This window comes from Rhinopithecus bieti, unplaced genomic scaffold (genome assembly GCF_001698545.2).
Source record: "Rhinopithecus bieti isolate Rb0 unplaced genomic scaffold, ASM169854v2 scaffold_32835, whole genome shotgun sequence".
Taxonomy (NCBI): domain Eukaryota; kingdom Metazoa; phylum Chordata; class Mammalia; order Primates; family Cercopithecidae; genus Rhinopithecus; species Rhinopithecus bieti.
Window position 1 is genome coordinate 714546 of NW_016814117.1, and position 9665 is coordinate 724210.

The 9665-nt window shown below is 37.1% G+C and overlaps 1 long non-coding RNA gene across 1 annotated transcript in view; it reads right to left on the minus strand.

Annotated features, from left to right (window-relative positions):
* LOC108513908 (uncharacterized) overlaps positions 1-6517 on the minus strand; it is a 16465-nt gene extending 9948 nt beyond the window's left edge. Inside the window, exon 1 of the long non-coding RNA XR_001881052.1 lies at positions 6387-6517. This is a non-coding gene — a long non-coding RNA (uncharacterized LOC108513908). The remainder of the gene's footprint in view (positions 1-6386) is intronic.
* Positions 6518-9665: the final 3148 nt, after the last annotated feature.

Genomic DNA, 9665 nt, shown 5'->3' on the forward strand with positions numbered 1-9665 from the left:
CCCCCCCCCCCCCCCCATTTCTCTCTTTCTCTCTCTCTCTGTGTGTGTGTGTGTTTCTCTCTCTCTCTCAACATACCTGGAGGTAAAGTCCTCTGGACATTTATGAATCTCTTTTAAACCTGTTCTTGATTAGGAAAATGAGGTCTTTTGTGAATTCAGACCTGTGCATATCTGGCCACATAAAATTTCACCAGACAAGGCAACTTCATCACACACTTGAAATGCTAAATGAAATACCAAGTGAGGCTCAGTTGCCCATGCTAGACACATATTCTTGTCAAGTCTTGCTAGCCAGTAAGTGGTGAAATAACAAATATGTACCTAACATGCCACCCTTACCTTTTTAGCTCTAATAATATTCGTTTTATATATCTGGGTGCTGCGGTATTGGGTGTGGGTGTGTGTGTGTGTGTGTGTGTATGTGTGTGTGCGTGTAATACTGAAGCATAGTTATAACCTCTTGCTGAACTTATTATCATTATCATTATGTAATGCCTTTCTAGCTTCTTTTATGTTTTCTGACTTAAAGTCTTTTTTGTTTGGTATAAGCATAGCTACTCTTACTTTTGATTTCTTTTTGTGTGAAATATCTTTTTCTTTCTATCCACTTTCAGTTTTTGTGTGTCGTTATAGGTGAAGTGAATTTCTTGTAGGCAGTATATAGTTAGGTCTTGTTTTTTATCCATTTAGACAGTCTATATATTTTAATTCAGGAACTTAAACTACTTACATCCAAGGTTGTTATTGATAAGCGAGGACTTACTCTTAGCATTTTGTTAAATGTTTTCTAGTTGTTTGTGTATCCTTTGTTTCTTCTTCTCTTTTTATTTATCTTTGTGGTTTAGTGATATTCTGTAGTATTAAGTTTGATTCCTTTCTTTTTCTCATTTGTGTACCTGTTTTACCAGTGAGTTTTACACTTTCATGTGTTTTCATTATGGTAGATACCATCTTTTCTCTTTCAAATGTGTGACTCCCTTAGACATTTCTCGTACAGACAGTCTAGTGGTAATGACAAGCTTGTGCATTTCTGGGAAAGAATTCATTTCTTCTTCATTTCTGAAAGATAGCTTTATCAGCTATAGTATTATTGCCTATCAATTTCTTTCTTTCAGCATTTTGTGTATATCACCTCATTCTCTTCTAGCCTATAAGGTTTCTGCTGAGAAATCTGTTTGTCTGAAGAGGATTCCCTTATATATGACTTGATGCTTTTCTCTTGCTGCTTTTAGAATTCTTTCTCTGTCTTAATTTTGACAGTTTGCCTACAATGTACCTTGTAGAAAACCTTTTGGGGTTAAATCTATTTGGGAAGCTTTGAACTTTGTGTATCTGGAAATCCATATCTCTCCCAAGACTAGGGAAAGTTTCAGCTATTATTTTGTTAAATAGGTTTTCTATGCCTTTTCCCATCTCTTCTGCTTCTGAAACTCCCACAGCACAAACTTTGTTTGCTTAATGGTGTCCCATATGTCACACAGGCTTTCTTCATTCTTTTTTCCTCCTTTTTCTTTTTCTTTTTTTTGTGTCCAATGGTTATTTTTAAAAGACCTGTTTTCACATTTAGAAATGCTTTCTTCTACTTGCTCTAGTCTATTGTTGAAGCTCTCAATTGGATTTTTTGTTTAATTCCTTGAATTATTCACTTCCAACATTTCTGTTTTGTTCTTTTTTATGATATCTATCTCTCTGTTGAATCTCTTTTTTAATTTTTAGATTTTTGTTATGTGTACATAGTAGTTGTATATATTTATGGGGTACATGAGATATGTTGATGCAGGCATACAATGTATAATAATCACATCAGGGTAAATAGGGTATTCACCACTTCAAGCATTTATCATTTCTTTGTGTTATGAACACTCCGGCTATTCTCTTGTTATTTTCAAATGTACAATAAATTATTGTCACCCTGTTGTGCTATCAAATACTAGATCTTATTCATTCTAACTTTATTTTTGTACCCATTAACCACCATTGCTTTTCCTGCTGAATCTTATTAGATCATGAATTGTTTTCTTGATTTTGTTAATAATAAGATTATTATTTTGAATTCCATATCAGGCATTTCACACATTTCCTTTTCTTTGAGGCATGTTACTCGATAATTATTGTGTTCTTTTGGAGATGTTCTGTTTCCTTCCTGTTTTTTGTTTTGTTTTGGTTTGGTTTTGGTTTTGGTCTCTTGTGGCCCTATGTTTATATCTGAACTTCTGGTGAAATAGTTACTTCTCCCAACTTTATGAAGTAGCTTTCATAATTAGAGACCTTTTCCTGTAAATGTGTCCTATAGTGCTGGTTAGGTAGGGTGCTTGGTTTTGTTTCTGCATGAATGCAGTAGTGTAGTCTCTGCATGATTTCTTTGGCCATAATCAATAACAGCAGTGTCTGCAAATGCCTCAGTGGTGTAGGCTGTGGTTGCTTGTGGAGGCTATGATGTGGCTTTGCTGAGGATGACGACACTGCGAAGGTAGATCCCTCAGGTCCCTAAGAGACATGCACAGGTGTGCAATAGCTATGCTGCTGGAAGGGGCATGGTGTCAATGGTGGTAGTAGTGAGAACCAGGCAGACCAGTCCTTGGACCTCTGGGTGCCATGCAGGTGCATAGCAGCCCCACTGTTGAGGAAGGTAGGGTTGCTGGTGGTGGCAGTAGTAAGCCCCATGTAGGCTGATCTTCAGGCTCCCATGTGGTTCTGCTGCCAAAGGGACAAAGTTGCCTGACAGTGGGGGCAGCAGGCCTTGCGTGAGCTGGTTGTTGGGCTCTGGTGATCCAATCCCATCATTGAAGGGGGCAGGGTTTCTGACAACAGTGAGCTGGCTATTGGCAAGCCAGTTTTCAGCCCCTGGGTGGTTCCACTGCTGAAGGGGACAGAGTTGCTGATGGTAAGTCAGCAGACCCCAGGTGGGCAGCTCTCAGGCTCTGAGAAGATTACACTCTGGCTCCCACTGTCTTGAGGGCAACTTTCCTGCTGTGCTGGACCTCTTGTTCCCCAGAGTACAGGGCACTGTGTCGGCTTGGGTCCCAAGGTCATGGCTGCATCATTGGTGTCAAAACACTGCAGCCCTCTGGGTAGATGTGGTGTCATGTCAATGGTGCCCCAGGGATATGGAGATGCAAGGGCTATTAGGCCCCTGGGCAGGATGCAGTCTTGTGTTTGCTCCCTTCTCAAAATGACACCAGGCTACAGTAACCTGAGTGTCAGTGAGTTGGGAGGACCCAGTGTAAATTTCCTCTGTAGAATAATACAGTTTTGTGGACTCCAGCCAGCTCCCTATATTGTGTTCAGGGCCTGCAGGGCTATTGGGCTCTCTTATAACTAGGACTGCAGGACTCTGTAGTAAGAGTGTGGACTGCTGAGGATCTCTTCCCTGACTTCTCCCTAAATGAGTTCTTCCAGTTAATCCTGGCCAGTTTGTTTGCTTTGCTCTCTATGGTTCTATCCCAAGCCTCCATGCCTCAGAGAGTCTCTGTCACTTCCTTGCTAAATTCCAGTGTTCTCTAGACACTCTATTCAACTTGTGGTTATCTATTTGTTGTTTTGGTCCTTCTTTTTTAGGGAGGTTAGTGCTGAGCGCCTTTAGTCAGCCATCTTGATCTAAGTGTCAAAAACATCTGTATTGAATGCCTGCTACATGCCAGGAACTGTTCTAGGAGTCAGAAACATAGCAGTAACAATCAGAAAATTTTCCCTGTCTTGACATTGATGAAGCTAGAAGCCATCATCCTAAGCAAACTAACACAAGAAAAGAAAACCAAACACCACATGTTCTCACTCATAAGTGGGAGTTGAACAATCAGGACATATGGACACAGGGAGGGGAACAACACACACTGGAGCTAGAAAGGGTGGGGGGGTGGCAAGGGGAGGGAGAGTATTAGGACAAATAGCTAATGCATGTGGGGCTTAGTGGGCTGGTAAGTGCAGCCAACCACCATGGCACACAGATACCTTTGTAACAAACCTGCACATTCTGCACATGTAGCCTGAAACTTAAAGTTTAAAAAAAAAGAAAATGTCCCTGTCTTCACAGAGCTTACATTCTAATAGAATCATAGAAATAGACAACAAATAATTAAATAAATAAACAATATGTCCAAGGATGATACTTACTATAAGTATGTATTGAGCAAGTTAAGGAAATAGAGTGGCTGTAGTAAGGCTACTTTATATAGGTACGCAAGGAGAGTTTTCTGATTAGTGGCATTTGAGAAGCAATGTGAAGTGAGGGGGAAATCAGGTATTAGGGGAAATGCCCTTCAGGAAGAAGTACAGCATGGCTGTAAATTAGGATCATGCCTTGTGGCTCCAAAGATCTGCAAGGAGGCCTCTGTGATTTGAGCAAAGTAAGTCAGGCAAAGAGAGAAAGGAGATAAGGTCAGTGAGAAAGGAAGAAAAGATTGAAGGCCAAATCATGCAAAGCTAACAGACTGTTGAAGATTTCTGCTATCACGTTAAGTGTGATAGGATGACTTTTGAAATTAATGTGATTTGACTTAAGTTTTTAAAATATCTCTTTAGCTGTTGTTTTGATAACAGGCTATAGAAAATCAAGATTGGAAGACAAAAGACCAATTACAAACCAATTAGAATAATAATCAGTGGTGGCTTGAACCAGAGCAGTAGCAGTGGGGGTGTTAAGACAGAACTCAAAACTAAATGTATTTTGAAGCTAGAATAAACGTGGTATCCTGACAGGGTAGCTGTCAGGGATGATAGAAGAGAGTCATGCAGGATGATTTCAAGGCTTTAGGCCAACATAATAGAAAGGGTTGAGTTGCCATTAATTGAGATGAGAAGACTGCCAATGTACCACGTTGGGAAGAAGATGAAGAGTCCAATTTTAAACATCTTAGGAAGATGGAATTGTCACACAGCAAACCCCAAAATTGAGGCTCAGCTCAGGAGGCCAAGTGGGTTGTTGACTTTGCACAGGAAAGAATTCAAGAGTGAGACAACAGAATAAAATGAAAGCACGTTTATTAAGAAAACAAAAGAGTAAAAGGGTGGCTACTCCCTAGGCAGAGTAGGCCTCATGGGTTGTTGGCTGGCCATCCTTATGGTTATTTCTTGATTTTATGCTAAATATAGGGTAGATTATTCATCAGTTTTCTGGGGAAAAAGCAGGGAGTGGAACTGAGGGTTCCTGCCCTTTTGGACCATGTAACTTCCAAATGTTGCCATGACATTTGTAAACTGGTGGCAATGGTAGGAGTTTCTTTTAGCAGGCTTATCCATTATAATTAGTGCATAATGAGCATTAAGAACAACCAGAGGTAGCTTTTGTTGCCATCTTGATTCTCATCGGTTTCTGCTGGCTTCTTTACAGCGTTCTGTTTTATCAGCAGGGTCTTTGTAACCTGTGTCTTGAGAAACAGGTTTTGCTGAACTCTTGTCTCAGAATCAAAGGCAAAAGTGGTGGAGATGGCATGAGATAGGAGCACGAATAGATAATTCAGCCACAGAAATGGGAAGGAAGGCAGAATATTTTGACCCAGGTGCTGGTTGGTAGGTAGATTTGATAAAGGAGTTTGAGAAATTCTCTATATTTAAGTAAATAAAGTTAAGAATGAGGATGGAGACAGAGATGTAAGTTTTAGGATAGAGAAAAAGCAAGAAATAATCATTCTAGAGAGAGAAAGATAGAAGGACTAAACCAGCAGTTCTCAAAGGGTGTTCTGTGAACACCTGAGATGGAGACCCTACCTGTGGGGATCTGTCAAAAACTTTTCCTACTAGTACTAAGATGTTATTTACCTTTTTCACTAAGTAAATTAATATTTTCACAATGGCGAAATGAAGGGTAAAAACAGTGCTTCTTAGCACAAATCAAGGAAATAGAGCCAAACTGTATTAGTGCTCATTGTATTTTTTCCTACCATGCACGTGCAGGAAAAGAAAAAAAAAAATGCTGGTTTCATTTAAGAATGTTCTTTTTTTGGCCAGGCACAGTGGCTCACACCTGTAATCCCAGCACTTTGGGAGGCTGAGGCAGGTGGGTCACCTGAGGTCAGGAGTTTGACACCAGCCAGGACAACATGGTAAAACCCTAAAATACAAAATTAGCTGGGCATGGTGGTAGGCACCTGTAACCCCAGCTACTCGGAAGGCTGAAGCAGGAGAATCACTTGGACCCGGGAGGTGGAGGTTGCAGTGAGCCGAGATCACACCACTGCACTCCAGCCTGGGTGACAGAGAGGAAAGACTCCATCTCAAAAAAAAAAAAAAATTAAATGTAAATGGAGAGTTTATTTGGGCTGAATTTGAAGACTGCAACCTGGGAGACATAGATTCAAGTTGCCCTAAATATGTGCTCCCTAAAAATATTTTTGATGAAAGAATACAAAACATAAATTACATTAAATCTTGACTCTTTAAGTACCTACCTTAATGTTCTTTTGATAAAAGGGGAAGTATGTGTAAATCGCCACTGATGCCATCCAGAAATACAATTATTTCTTGGAAAAAAGCTTTTGTACAGTTGTTGAGTTGCAGGCTGAACTGGATATTTTTTCCCTTGGACCATCATCTTAAATTAAAACAATGACAAAAACACTATGGTTATTCACACTTGAGTATTAGGCATATCTGTTACCAGTGATACAATCCACGCTTTTACGTGAAAAGTAGAATGCTAGAGATTTTTATCTGCTGTGATGAGACTGATGGATTCACAATACTTAATGATTTTTTCAAGAGATCAGTGGTGATACTGATGTACGTGATTTTTTTTAATATTGGGTCAATGATGAAAAGATCATCAGAAATCATTGAACCCACATTTTCTAAATTGAGAATATATAATGTTCAAAATCATATATGGATAGACTCATTCAATATGCAAGACAGGCCATTGGATTTTGATATTACAGTATGTGAAAAGTTCATTAAAATGATTTGCAATGCTGTTTTCCAACTAACCGTTAAGAAACAATTACATGTTGAGTTTTGGCATATGTACTTATATTTCAAGAAAGAAATCCAGTTATCTTAAAAGGTTATTAAAATGTTGCTTGTTTTTTTTCCAAATATGCATCTGTGTAAGAATGGATTTTCTCCATACACTTAGCCACAACATAGAACAACAAATTAAATACAAAAGCAAATATAAGAATCCAGCCATTATACCAGACATTAGAGATATTTGAAAAAATGCAAAACAATGCCATTCTTCTCACTATATTTTTTGTTTTAGAAAATACAGTTCTTTCTTTAAATATAATTTATAATGGTGTTTTCTTTGTCATTTAAATGATGTTACATTAATTTTAATGTCTTAGTTTTTAATTTCCATTATGGAAACAATTAATCAATGTTACCCCATTTAAGCAAAGCTCTTTGGAGGCTCGCATTTTAAGACTATAAAAGATTCTTGGAAAACTTAAGAAAATTGACAATTGCTAGACCTGAGAAATACAATATGATAGCAAAAATTTATAATTACTATTTAATATTTTTACTTCAGTAAAAAAGATATTTAGATTCACTTTTAACATACTTGACATTAATAATATACCTGATAACATTGTGTATATGGAATTATAGGAATTCAGTAGTGAAGAATCTGAAGAACCTAAAGATTCAGATTGCAATTAAAGATTATCTAGACCATTTCCCACATGACACTGAAACCTCTGGTTTTTATTCAAAGTTTTACTTCACCTTAGAGCTATTAAATTACTTTTTATACTCAAAGTTTGCATGTCCAGACTAGTAACCTTGACTATTGTAATCTATATTTTCAGTTTTAAAACTGTCACCCAAGTCTTGACCATTTGTAAGGCAACGTAGTTGAACAAAGATAGCCAGGGCAGTCAGTTCATGTTTCCAGGCTTTCTGCTTCATCCCAATTAGTGCTAACAAAGTTCTTATACAAGGCGGCTGTTGGGCTCTCTGTGGGACTTCCCAGACACACCTCATGTAGATATGAGACATTATGTTTGTAGCTTCAAACCGGCCAGACACAGTGCCTCTTTTATAATAAATATTGTGTAATATTTCTTTATTATCTTGACATAAAACACATTGGTAAGTTAGCCTACCTACACAACTAAATTAAAAACAAACAAGCATATAATTTATAATAGTAAAATAAAACAGAAAATAAAAGTAATTTATAATAAAAATAACACATAATTCAATATATGAATGTGAATGATCAATGTGACTCAATAGAAGATAAACCAAACTTACCAGATGCTTACACCTGCAATCATTAAGTACCTTACAATAAGTCTGGATTGAAGACAAGTAAGAAGATTAAAACTCATACTGTATGAGAAGTAAGGCTAATGAAAGAGGAGAGGTAGAGACAGATATTAGAATAAAAGTTAGCATTTGAAAAGTAATAACAGACTATGCTCATTTGTATATAATCATATAAAATAAGAAAAAGAAGTAAATGATATTAGTCAAATAGAAATAATATGCCAAAATAAGGCATGAGGTATCAAAATAATTTCCTTGATAGGATATCAGATAGGTGATGAGTAGGTATCACAGAACACCTCTTTCCTACCTGGAAAATTTGCCACGTGTCAAAGCAATTATTGAGCCTAGTCCTTATAACAATGTTGGAGACAATATTTTATGGGGCAGAGAGAATGAAAAAAATAAAGATTACAAGAGTCTTTAGGGAAGCCTTCAGAGAGTAGAGAGGAGATGAGACCAGTACTAAAATTTGAGTAACAAATAGGTATTCATGAGGATGACAATGTAGAAAGCAAATGGTCTGTCAGAAAGACCAACATGGACAGTAGCAGTGAAGAGTGAGAAGTACATCTCTTCAGCAAGGCCAGCAAGAAAGTTGTGTGTGGGAAAGTCATGGGGATGTACCTTGAGAAAATTAGACTGAGAACAGATTGTAAAGGGTGGTGTGCTAAGAATCTGGATGTTATTCTATAGGCCAGGTGTTAACAAACCAAAGCATAATGCACAAGTGTTAAGAAAATGTCGGTTTCAACATATCTGTAGCATTGGTTAGTGTAACTGAAAAACATCCACAATGTATTATAATTTTTACAATTGAATAAAATGTGCATCTATTTTACTATTATTGACATTGGACACATTTCTCAATTTATTTCATAGTTCTAGTTCCTTTTATCAAAGTACCGGTCAATTTTTGATTCCCATTAGCCTATGAGAATGTTAATATTCTTATCAATTTTATGTGCTATTCATTTAATCAAGGAATTAACTATCTGTACATACTTAAAACATTTTCCTAAAGGTTATTTGCCTTTTAATTTGCATATTTTCCTTTTTAGTCTACTTCAACTACCTCAATATCCTTAATTAAACAAGGCAGGAATTAAACAAATCAATAAAAGACTTTTTATTAAATATGATTTATGTTTTTTAATGTAGTCAAATGTATTCATCTGTTTCTTTATGATTTCCTTTATCCATTTGACTTGGCAGACACTAAGAAAAATCCTCCACGTTAGACTTGGAACCCCTTGATACCACTATGTAATGATTTTTCTTCCCACAGAGAACAGACTAAATTTTATTCAGAATTTAATAAACCCCAAGTAAATTACTGAGTGATATTTAATATCCTGATCTAAAGTTGGGATTTAGATTTCATTTTCATATCCAAATATTTTTACACTACTTGCCAAGAAGTAGGTCACGCCAAATCAGAAAGATCCCTATCTCTT